This window comes from Tupaia chinensis, unplaced genomic scaffold (genome assembly GCF_000334495.1).
Source record: "Tupaia chinensis unplaced genomic scaffold, TupChi_1.0 Scaffold000046_3, whole genome shotgun sequence".
In the NCBI taxonomy this organism is placed as follows: Eukaryota; Metazoa; Chordata; class Mammalia; order Scandentia; family Tupaiidae; genus Tupaia; species Tupaia belangeri.
In genome coordinates, this window is record NW_006159504.1 from 4,491,162 (window position 1) to 4,504,149 (window position 12,988).

Consider the following 12,988-nt stretch of genomic DNA (forward strand, 5'->3'; position numbering starts at 1 on the left):
ACCCCCCCCCGGCCGTTACTCTGGCACTCAGAAAGCGGGCAGCCCCCGCGGGGCCGGCCTACCCACGGGTGCCCACAGGCGGGAGGGGGCTGAGCGGGCAGCTCTGGGGCTTGGGGACAAATGCTAGCGGAGCCTGTGGCGTGGCCAAGGGGAACCGGGACAAGGCCAGCGCCGAGGCCTCGCGTTCGCAGCTCCTGTGAGGTCAGGCTGTGATGTTCCCAGAGCTGCTGACGCAGAGGCCTGGTAGGTGGTCAGAAGCACGACCTCTGTCCTTCTCTGCCTCATACCCAGAGCGCACAAACACCACGGGCACCGGGGCCACCCTCAGCACCAGCCACCGGGGCTGGCCAGGGCTCAGGGACTGAGGGAGCCTCCTGCTCAGGGGTCCTAATCACCCGGACCGGGCTCCGATCTCTGCGTGCCCTTCCAGGGCCCAGCGTGGCTGCGGCTCATTTGCAGCGTGCGGGTCTGTTCACCACTGTGGTGGGCACAACGTGAATTACGAGCTCCCGAAGGGCTGATCAGAAAGCGGGGTGCAGACCCCGAAGTGCAGCGGAGGACAGCAGCTCTGAGATGTGCTTCCTTGAGAGAACCAAGCGCGCCACGGGAAGACAGAGGTAAGGGCACAGAGGGACTGACAGACCCTGGGAATGCGGCAAGTGCCAGCAGTCCTGCTGCTGGAGGTGGGGCGTACATGGCGGCTGGCGGGATGCCGGCACATCTGGGGAGGGCCGAGGATAGGCCCAGACAGCAGTGAGAGCTGGGGACTTAATAGCATCCCCCATACTAATCTTCAGGGACAGTCAGAGTAAAAAGCAGAGAAAGTGACATCAACAAGTCAAGCCGTTTCCTTCGGGCAGCACAGTGTGGTCAGTAAGTGGGAAAATAGGAAGTAAGGTTCTAAGCCAGTCTAATATATTTATTTATTTATTTATTTTTTATCTCAAGACCTATTTAAAGCCTCCTGTGGCACTAATGTCCTCCTCAGGCAGGAGGAAAAGAGGGGGAGCGGTGGGGGCCACCATGCCGCAGCAGTAGAAGGAGGTTCCCTGGGTAGTCTGGTGCATGCCTGGCCATCCAGGCCCTGCTGAAGCTGGGGGTGGATGGTGGTACCGAGACCCTACTGGGGGTGTTCTCTCTCTTTTTCTTTTTCCCATGTCTTTCTTTCTCATAGAAGAAATAAATAAATAAATCTAAACAAACAAACAAACAAACACAAGAGGAAGGGAAGGATGCAGGAGAAAGGACCCTTGTTGGTGGGAGGAGAACAGCAAAGCTGCTCTAACCCCTTGGGTCACATGGCCCCATCAGTGGAATTCTCATGCACCAAACAGGAATCCAAAGCTCCCACAACCCCCTTCTACAATGTATCTCCTCCCCAGAGGCCCCAAGCCCCTCTGTGGAAGGTGTATTTCTCTACCAAGTGAAGCTTACTGCATAGAGAAGCTTGTTAGTTTTCACTTGTTCTCACCGCCCCCCCACAAGTAACTAGAATGAAGACTTTATGGTTATGAAAGAACAATCACTGTTCACTTATGCATTGTGCAATTTACACACACAGTACCAGCTGCTAGGTTGCTAATAACTGGTCACAGAAAACTCCATGCTTTACCTCAATGTCTGCTTAAATAGCCCAAGAATCACCAGTTACTCACAGGGCTTGTATTTCAGATTCATTTTGATCCAGTGTGGAAAAAGCTGGATTTTCTTTTCAATTGACTAGGTTTTATGTTTCCTGTCTAAGAAAAATATTAAATAAATACATAAAAATTCAAGAACAATGAATATGTATTCACTTTTAATAACTGATAAAATTCTCAGTCACTCAAATTACCCACAATTTTAGTGCATAAGCATCAATATCAACCTTTCAACATTTTTTGATGGGAAAAAAACTCTCTTAACTTGGTGGATTTACATTTCAAGTCACTTCTAACTGCAATACTTTGTGGCCTGGACAGCAGAGGAGCCCAGCATCACAGCAAAGTTAAGGGACTTTGCAAAAATTGGAAAGGAGGGAGGGAGGGAGGGAGAGATAGAGGAAGAGGGAATGGAAGCATGCCTCATCCTAAGTGTCCCAGTGTGTGTTTACATAATGGCTAGATGACTTATTAATGACTATTTACTTAGACATTGAAGCCGTACCCATCTGACCCCTTTTAGGAACATCTGTGAACATAATGGGCCTATCCTTAGAGATCAGATGGTTGTCTTTGGTAAAAGTCAAGATTCTGAGCACAGAACAATGTCTAGTGGCAGAAATGGATAAATAAAGGTCTAAAGGTCTAATAGCATACATCCAGGTTTATATAAAGCCTATGTGACTCGATCTTAATGTATAAATTATGCAAACATAATATAGCTCTATGGAAAACATAAACATGAACATACAGCAAGCTGGCTACTCTGCAGTCACTCCTGGAAGCTGTATTCCAGGATGGCATGGGATTTGGGAGTAGGCAGGAACAGCAGGTGACAGAGCCAGAAGGGCCTGGAGTAGCTGGAGGGAGTGTGGGGGAGGGCAATGGTCCTCACCAAATGTTAGATGTAAGAAGACTCTGGAACTCATGAACAGTGTGCAAAGGGGTTCCTAAAAGCCTATCTATTCACCACAGGAGTCAAAGGATGGAAGGGATTTTTCCACAGAGCTATAAACTATGGCAAACTACATTACTAACCTGCTTAAGATGAGAAACCCTCTTAACCCAATCCATCCTGCTTCATGTTAGTCCTGTATGGGAAGCCTCTTGCTGACAAACAAAAGGTTTATTTTGTCATGAAAGCTAGTCTTTTTTTTTTCTTTTCTTTTTTTCTTTTTTTTAGAGAGGTTTTCACTATAGGGTGCGTGCGCTCACCAGACAGACAGAGAGAGACATAGAGACAGAAAGCGAGAAATCACCCCTCAGGGGGGATGGTCACGCCGCAATCCCTTCTTCTCCATTCTCCTCTCGGGATCTTGGGCATGCACGCACATGCGCCTGGCGTGAGTTTTAAGCCACTGGGTCCAGGACGCGAACCGCGGTCGACTACATGGGAGTCCAACAACATAGCCATTATGCTAACTGCTGGTTCCCGAAAGCTAGTCTTTATACAATGATGTGTTGGTGGAAAAATGGAAAAGACTAGTCCTATACTGTATTATTTCAAAGACTACAAAAGCATCATTTTCAATATCTTCAGAAATCACACTTAGATTTGTCAAGGCTGCATATGATGTATGTGTTTCCATAAAGCAAAGTAGCTTCAGATTCTAGAGTTCCGATCTTTTTGCCGTTGGTCCAGGATACCACCTATTTTAAAAAGCATTTGAAAGTGCCTTCTGTTTTAACATATCACATATTACCTTTCGAAAATCATTATTCCTTTTTTACATTAATTTTTATTCTCATTTTTATCAAGGTCCACATAATAGTGCTATTAAATTTAAATGATCATAAGAATCAGTTGAGTTCTTTAACATATAAATTCAGGGGCCAATCTTCTAGACATTCAGAGTCAGTAGGTCAGTAGCGAGCCTAGGAATCTGCCTTTGTAAAGAGTAATCTGGTAGAGTGAAGTCAAGTTTTGGAAATGCTGTGATGTAAATAAGGGCCTCTCTCCCCAAATCATACTTTTTAAAAATAAATATTTATTTTCCTTGTCATATAGCTATGGCCACTGGCAAGGAATTGTCCTTCTTTTAGTATATGTCATTGAAGTCCAGTAATTATTTCCCCTATGTTTCTTGGCATTGAAAATTCCATGTGATGAGTAGGTGCTCTATAGCACTTCCTCCTTCAAGTTTACCTATTCTTAGGAAGAAGAAAATGTGTAAGCAGTCACAGAGGATAAAACTTCATGGCTTCTTTCACAAACACAGTCCGATAAAAAGTCATTTCAAAGGCTTTCAATGTACATACAGAAAAAGCTGATCTGTTTCAAGTAGATTTGGTCTAAGGATACACTGCCTCTGGTTTTGTCTTTGGATGAATGAGTCAGGGATTCCTTCCATTGCTGGAATTTGATTTTGGTTCAGGCATACCTTTCTGACTAATGAAACTGTCTTAGTCTCTTATTGCACTGCTAACAGAAATACCTGAGACTGGATGATTTAGAAGAAACAGAGCCATTACTGATTCACAGCTCTGGAAACTAGAAAGCCCAAAGACATCACAAAATGGCAGAAAGCAGAACCCTGAGCAGAACAGACATAGCCTATATCCAAGTGATGCTGCCTGCCTCATTCCCTCTCCCTATTGACACAGCCGAACTCAAGAATTGGGTCCCCACCCTGATAACTATATTATACCTAAAGGTTACACCCTAGGATACCATGATGGGATTAAGCTTTTACTTAACACCTTTATAATACAACCAAGTCCCAACACAAGCTTTTGGCAATGCACAATCCAATCACTGCCAATGAGGACCAAATTATAAAATGTGAATCTTTGGGGGACAAACCATTATCTACACCAGAACAAACACCAACAATATTTTGTTGTTGTTTTCAGTTTGCTACAGGTGAGCGTGCATGCTGAAGAGAGACAGAGAAAGAGAGACAGGAAGAGACAGAGGGAAAATGAGAAAGCACCCCAGGGGAGGATGACCACACCACAAACCTTTTCCCTCCATTCTCCTCTAGGGATTTTGAGCATACACATACATGCAGTTGGAATGTTTTGCAAGTAGCCAGTTTGGGGCTCAAGCTATGTGGGATCCAGCTGCCTTAACCACCACTCACCAGCTGGCCTGAACACCAAGGTTCTTTAAAAAGTAAGGAATCCAGTTTAAATAGTTGAAATATTATGGAAGTTCCTGGCATATGGATTTTCAGGCTATGTGAACATCCATTTCTAATTCTGCTTTTCCTAACATGAAATTCAAACTAACACAGACTCAGCTTAGATTATATCACAATCAAATGGTGACTATATAATGAAAATAAAGCACAAATGCTGACAAATACAAACAGTGATGCATCTTCTGTGCCTTGGCAGACAGACAGTTCTTAAAAAGCTTCAGAACGCTGGCATCGTTCAAAAGCATTTTCAAAAACATTATTAGTTCACAGGATAAGCACTGCTTTTTTCACATTACACTAGCCTCTTTTACTAGGTACATTTAGATAAGCTCATTTTCAGGAAACACACAGATACACACACACACACACACATACACACACAGAGAAGTAAACTAAAGTAAGTTTTACAAGGGTCCCAATTCTGTTGAAATCACAATTAACTTTTCAACTTAGGAGACTGAGACCTAGTGGAGCAGAGGGTCTGTCAAGATTCCAATCTTGTTCATGTAAATTTGGACCTTCGAATTATAACTGTGTGTTTAAACTTCAGATTCTCAATTAAGATGACTGAAGAGATTGTGCATTATCACTTAGCACAGAACTGACACTCCATTTCCTTTAGTTGAATAAATAATAACAACTGACAGCCCAACACTCGCTATGAGATAGACTCTGTGTTAAGAACTTTAACCTACATTTTCTTGTTTAACTCTCCCAACACTCTACCAGTAGGTATTATTATTGACATTTTACAGATGGGTAAACTGAGACTCAGCAGCTTAAGTAACATGCCTGTTTTACACAATTACTAAGCACCCTCACAATGTTATCATCCATCTGAAAAGTGGTAGAACAGGATATATGTATATATATATATATATATATATATGTATATATATATATATAGCCTAGCAATTTGACCCTAGACCCAAAGACTTGACCATTTCTTGCTACTCGCACAGAAACCAATGTACTTGAGTAAGGACCTCAGTGTTTCTGTTTTTAAGGGCGAAAGGTGATACTTCCCAAAATGCTTCCGTCTTTAAACTCATTGGCCAAAGGGGCAAGAGCTCTTCAACTGCCTGACTCAGAAAAAATGGTGAACTTTCAGCTTTGGGTCTTATTATTCAGGGTTTTTTAGTCACTAAGGGTTACTTTGGAAATACTGCAGACTTTTTGAGTTGGGAGGTTGCTTTAGGTTTTTTGTTGTTGTTGTTAATAGAAATAAGTAATTTCTTTCTTGATAGATTCAATTCCAACTATATAAAGTAAAAAGTAATAATAATAAATCATACTGATTTCATAGTTAAGGCTAGACGAGGAAGACAATAGCATGGCTATTTCTCATGGAGCACTGCTAGACAACTTTAACAGGGGGGAGTCACAGCAGGTTTGCCATAGATTTTATTCTAGTTTTAATTCAAATATGTCGTCTTGTCCGTTTCTATGAATCCGAACCCAGGTGTCTACTTTGAAAAATCTGCCTTGACAAAACAAAATTAAAAGCATTACTTTAATAGATTATTTCTATACCTTTAAGAAAATGTCAGTACTAAGTAAAAGTTATTTTGGTTTTTGTCTTCTTCGGAAAGGCCAAAAAATAAAAAATAAAAAGATGCATGCAGTGAGGAAAGTTCTTAATTACAAAGCAGACAAGAGAAAATCCAGTCTCAATATTGGTGAAAGATATGGTTTCCATAATTAAATTGAATTTTTAAAGCAAGGAAACTTTTTTAGAAAAGAAACATAATAAATATTTCCTGGCGATATTTCATGAGACCTTTTTGCAGCTTTGACTCATCACATTATTTTGAACAACTGGTGATATGGCCTTAGTTAGCTGTATTGCTCTGTGCCTATCAAGGCTCTTGCGCTCTACTCACAGAATGAATAAACACAGAATTATCGATGACCTGAGAAAATATAAAACATCCAAAACAGAAACAGATAGAAAATACTAGCAACCTTGAGGTCTATCCAAAATGTAGGCTTTCTTTGCCACAAAGTTGTTTGTGTGTGTGTGTGTTTTGAAATTTCTTTACTTAATGAGTGAGAGAGAGAGAATAAGACAGAAATAGAGATACCACACCTTTGCCAGGATCTTGATGCTCTGATCCAGCCTTCAGCCAGCCCTGGATCACAGGCACACACAGGTCAGGAATATTCAGGAAGGTCTCGGGATATGAACCAGCAATCTTCCCATGTGGGTCTGCCTTGAAGAGCATCATATTTCACTGACACGCCACTGTAGTACCCCTGAATATAAGTTTTATGGGGTAATGGTTACATCACTGGACTCCCATGTAGTCTATGGTGGTTCAAGTCTTGGACCTGACACCTTAAAATTAATGCCAGGCACATGTGCATGTGTGTCTAAAATCCCTAGAGGAGAGTGGAGGAGAAAGGATCTCAGCATGGCCATACCCTCTCAGGGGGAGGGGAGGGTGATTTTTCGTTTTCTGTCTCTCTGTCTCTCTTGTGAACACACAAGACCTATAGCAAAAATCTCACTTAAAAAAAGGGTATTGTCAGGATCAGCAGATAGAATAATTATTACGTTGCTAGATTCTCATGTAGTCAACCACGGTTTGAGTCCTGGGTCCAGTGACTTAAAACTCACACTGGGTGCATGTGTGTGCCCAAGATCCCAAGAGGAGCATGAAGAAGAAGGGATTGTGGCATGGTCAGCCCCTCTGGCAGGGTGATTTCTCACTTTCTGTGTCTCTGTCTCTCTCTGTCTCTCTGGTGAGTGCATGTGCCCTATAGCACAAATTCAAAATAATAATAATAATGAAATGCTATTGTTACTGAAGTCCTTATGTCATATTTTGCTAGTTAAAACTAGATCTTGAGGGCATGAATGCTCAGATTCCTGATAAAACATTACTCAATTCAATTTGCTTGTCTAATGATTTCACTCAAATCCCTTCATAGATGCAGGTTCATGCCTGGAGACCTGAGAATTTCCAAACTTGCTGAAACAACTTCAGTTTATTGGTTCCTCACTGTTCAACTTCCTCACATGTTCGCTACAAATCCTTAGTTCTGCCACTATTGACAGCAGGTATGTGTTTCTGTGTGTCCTGGACACAGAGTTTCTCTCACTAGACAAGAGACCCTGCGCATTGACCCCCATGATATGGGGGGGGGGCACATACAATGCCAGGCAGTCCACATTCCTTGACAGAAACACTACAACAAATTACTCAAATCAGCATTGCAGAAAAGCTACAGTAAGTCATTGACCTTCGAATCACTGGTGAGTAGTGGAAATTGAGAACGTCAAATTTGTGAATGCTGAAGGTTCCCGTATTGAATGGTGAAAGACAGATACACAGAATCTCAAACTTAAGCAGACATTCTCTGTGGATTAGAAACTGTATTATATAAATACTAGTCTTTAAAAAAAAAAAACAAAAAGGCACAACTAAGAGCAATTTATCTTTCATCATAATTACTTCTTTAGTAATCATAGCTCAGATAATTGCTTGTTCCCTAGATACTGGCCACTTATTTGGTGACTATATAATTACTGATTACAAATATAACAATCTATTATTTTATTACTATTATTATCATAATCGAGAGAACATACTTTCCTTCAGGAAAAGCAAGATATATTAAGAAGCACATTTGAGGGAGAGCACATACATTCCATATAAGAGAATTCAAAGATGATTCTGTCAGACACCCTGACAGGTGGTTCCTATGTGAAAATACACACACACACACACACACACACATTTATTTGTTCATTTGTTTATTTATTCCATGAGAGAGAGAAAGAGAGGGGAGAAGACAGGCAGGGAGACAGGCACCATCAACAGGGACTCTCCGCCATGATCCTCCCCCAGCACCAGCCAGCCTGAGACATGGACACATGCCCTGGTGTATATGGAGTCCTCAGGATGAACCTGGGACCTTCTCGCATGACCTCAGCATCGTGGGTGTATTACCTTAGTGCCGTGCCACCAATGCTGGCTCTTCTTTGGATTGGATTGTTGAAGCCATGTCTTATTTTCAAATTCTTGCTGATATTGTCATTTGTTTGGCTTAATGAAGTACTTGTTAACATCAGTGAGGCTCGCATGTGTGCAGGAACCAAAAGAGAAGACTTTAAAAATTTAAACAAGTATCTCCTTGTCTTTTAGGGGAAAAAAACACACACACACACAAATGAGCAACTTTGTTATGAAGGAAGAGCTTGTTGGGCTTACAACCTTCTGTGAATCCTGAGAAGTGAATCAGCCTATTGCTCCCTAGAGTAGGGAAACTGAATTTTGGGGCTCACAGTTGGTCTGAGTCACACTTTCGGGGGTATGCAGAGTATCTAGAACTGTAGAGAGATCCTTACTTTGATGTAAATATGAAGTTCCTTTAACATGGGCTCCCCCAGTATAAATACTTCAGCAATTATCAACAATTTTTGATTATGAATTTCATGCTTGGGTTCTGGTAACAATTCCAATACCACAGGCTTTTTCTTTTTTTTTTTTTTTTTTTTTTTTTTTTTTTTTTTTTTTGCCTAAGAGCTTCACAGAAACTTAACAATGGCTTGGCTAACATAAAGGCACAGGATGGCATAGGAGGCAGGGTAGTTAAGGTTCAATTAGCCACTCGGGTGGAATCAACTCTTTTACACCCTCTTCTGGGAAACTCCCACTATGCATTAATAAGTGAATAATCTGTCATTTCAGCTATGGCCACGAGGAACGCATTTCTCAGAATTACACATTTTAATCAGGCACCTTTTAGCTAACCACAGAAAGTGATGGCAAACCCTTAGGGGCCCAGATATTTTTGAATTCCAAATAATATTGAAATATTGACAACTTCTTTTCAGTAGACGTCCGCCTAATTCCATTCCTATTTCTCTGAATATTACATTAATGGCTATATTAGCAGGAAGACCTTTCATTAGCTTCTGACTGCCTTACAGTTATTCATTCAGGTCATGGCTATTTTCTGTTTGTGCCCATCAGAAAAGCCAGCATACACAAATACCAGCATCACAACAGAGAATGCACGGACAGAGGCTTTAGAGGAAGGAAGAAAGCGATAGAAGGTGACTTCTCAATAGCAACTACCCCTCCGTGCCAGAGGGTGGAGGTGGGATTTCTAAACTCAAACACAACAATACTGAAAAAAAGTCAGTTTAGGTCGTTTACATAGAGATAGATGGACTTTGGTTTAAAAATGGTTTTGCAAATGTGATTGCCTCCAGCAGTAAAAACAGGATCCCCATATTTCTCTGACCTCTTTTCATCAAGCCAAGCTACTAAAAAATAAATTTACTTTGTGTCACTGCTTAACAACACAATGTCTTGCCTCAGCGTCTACACCAAAACTGCCGTTTGGCTGTGTGCATTTTGTTATTTAATAAGTTAAATAGAATCTCAAATGGTATAAGGTTAAATGAACTATAATTAATGATTGGCATTTATTATTAAGCATGTTCATTATTGAATATTAAGACACTGGCATTTATACACTTTTGGAATTAATTAATGCTTCAGTTGCATGTTAAAATGCTGTGATGAATAATTATTTAGCACTAAATAAGGAACAAAATGGACCTACTGAGAAGAATGATTTTTATGACCTAAACGCAGCACACATCCTGATGAGAAGAGAGAACTAAAGTTAACGCTGAGGAGTAGTTCTTTGGGGACTAAAGTGACTGATGCCACAGTTACCTCTGAGGTCATCCCTTCTCTTATTTGACATGTGCTCAGCAGTGACACCCAGCGTGGGACGAAGATTTACATGTAGTTTATTTCTAAAGAAGCACCAATCTAACTGCAGATTCACAGAACAGAATACACACTATCATGAAAGAAAACTAGCAGCAAAAATACAGTTACCATTGTAAAAATACTTGGCAATGTCTGGGAAGCTATAAGTGAAGTTCTGCCAGTGAAGAGTTTCAGAACACTGCGATTCCTACTACAAGGGAAACTAAAAGGCAAAGCAGCACCAGATTTGTATTAGTCTGGTATAGCGTGGCTAACAGAAATATCTGAGAGTGGGTCATTTATGAAGAAAATAGATATGTTGGCAAAATCCGTGATTTGCATGGCTGGAAAGTCCAAAGGTATCACAAAGTGGCAGAAGGCAGAACTTCTAGCAGAGCAAAGTGCGGCCAGCTCCCATAAATTTCTCTCTTGTTCTAGTGTCACTCCCTGTGCTAAGAACTCCCCCTGACCAGAACACAAACACAGGAGCCCACCCTCATGACTCAGTCACACTCAAAAGCCTCTTGGACACCATAAAAACATTACATTTTCATGTAACAACCTTACAGTACATTCATGTCCTAACACATGAGTACTAGGGGACAGCCAATTACCACCCACTAACACTGAATTCCAAAGTATGGGGACAGATCATGATCCAAACCATAACAAGCTGCCATCATTGAAATGGTAGCCACAACTAAATACAGAGGTTTCCAACTCTTAAAATGTATGTGAGACATCTGGAAAACATCACTCCCACACTTAACACAAGGAAAAGGCTGAACAAATAGCACATCGTCAACTTTCCTAAACCTGTGAGAACACTGAGGTAGAGAACAGCTAACCAACGTGAACTCCGGGAGAGAAGGGGACCAATAGCAAGCCACTCTTAAAATGTATGTGAGACATCTGGAAAACACCACTCCCACACTTAACACAAGGAAAAGGCTGAACAAATAGCACATCGTCAACTTTCCTAAACCTGTGAGAACACTGAGGTAGAGAACAGCTAACCAACGTTGGTCCCCTTCTCTCCGGGAGAGAAGGGGACCAACAGCAAGCCACAGAATCCAAGCCTTTGCTCACCTTGAGTAATAAATCTGGACTTTATATAAGGTAAGAATATTCAGCTCAAAAAAATTTTAACCAGTTGCTAAAGGTGAAACGTGTACTGCTCTCAGGAGGAGTGAAGTCCTTGGGGATGTATAGAATAAGAGGATTCCCACTCTCTTGTAGGGTTCCTCTCTATAAAAATTCTATCAGGCACTCAGGAAAGTCTGCTGAAACTTCTGAGCAAGGTTCCTTGGTGAGCAGGCTGGGGGATGGCAACAGCAGCCATCACAAATGTGCACAAACCACACAGAGATTCAAATTACCCAAGGCAAACACTAATAGAACGGAGAAGAGGAACAGAAAAATCTGCAGCTGTAGTTGGAGACTTCAATACTTCTCTCTCACTAATTGATAAAACAAGTAAGCAGAAAAAAAAATTAAGAATATAAATGACCTGAACAGTTCGACCAACCGACCTGACCTAATCGACATTTATAGAATGTCCCACCCAATGACACCATAGTAGACATTCTTCTCAAGTGCACACGGGAGCAGTCACCATAATAAACCATACTCCAGGACTTAAAATAAACCTTGTCAAATATAAAAGAATAGGAATCATACAAGGCATGTTCTCAGATTGTAATGGGATTAAACTGTAAATCAATAATAAAAAGCATATATGAAAAATTGCCAATTGTTTTTCAATTAAGCAGCATACTTTAAATAACCTATGGATCAATTATGAAGTGTCAAGGTAAATTTTATAATATTATGAATTGAATGAAAATTAAAATTCATCGCATAAAAATTTGTGAGCCACAGTTAAAGTGACACTTGGAGATAAGTTTGTACTATCAATACACACATTAAAAAAAGAAGAAAAACCTTCAAATAGAACTATCATATGATCCAGCAATTCTACTCCTGGGTATCTACCCAAAAGAGAGGAGAATGCTCAGATGGGCAAGTGCTTGCATAACTATATTTATTGTGGCATTATTCACAATTGCTAAAACATGGAACTAGCTCAAATGTCCACAAACAGATGAATGGACTGAAAAAGTGTGGCACATATACTCCATGGAATATTATTCAGCCATAAAAATACAGGACCTTGGTATTTGATGGAAAGTGGATGGTCATGGAAGATTTATTGCTGAGTGAAGCAAGTCAGGCTATGAAACAGAGACATTGTATGTCTCCACTTAACATATGCCCTCTGTCTACACTCTATAGTAGAGACTGAAAGACTGAAGGACATAAAAGCATTGAAAATTATTATGGACAGTGGGGACAAAGTGGAAGAGTGCAGGAAGGGAAATTTGGGAGAAAAATGGAGAAATAAGACATTTGAGGGACACAGATAAGGTTTGTTGCCTGTTGGTGATGTCGTGTATAGTATTATTCTCTA

At 40.9% G+C, this 12,988-nt stretch overlaps 1 protein-coding gene across 1 annotated transcript in view; it reads right to left on the bottom strand.

The window, feature by feature from the left end:
• The window catches only part of XKR4 (XK related 4), a 537,397-nt gene that overhangs the window by 415,357 nt on the left and 109,052 nt on the right, over window positions 1-12,988 (bottom strand).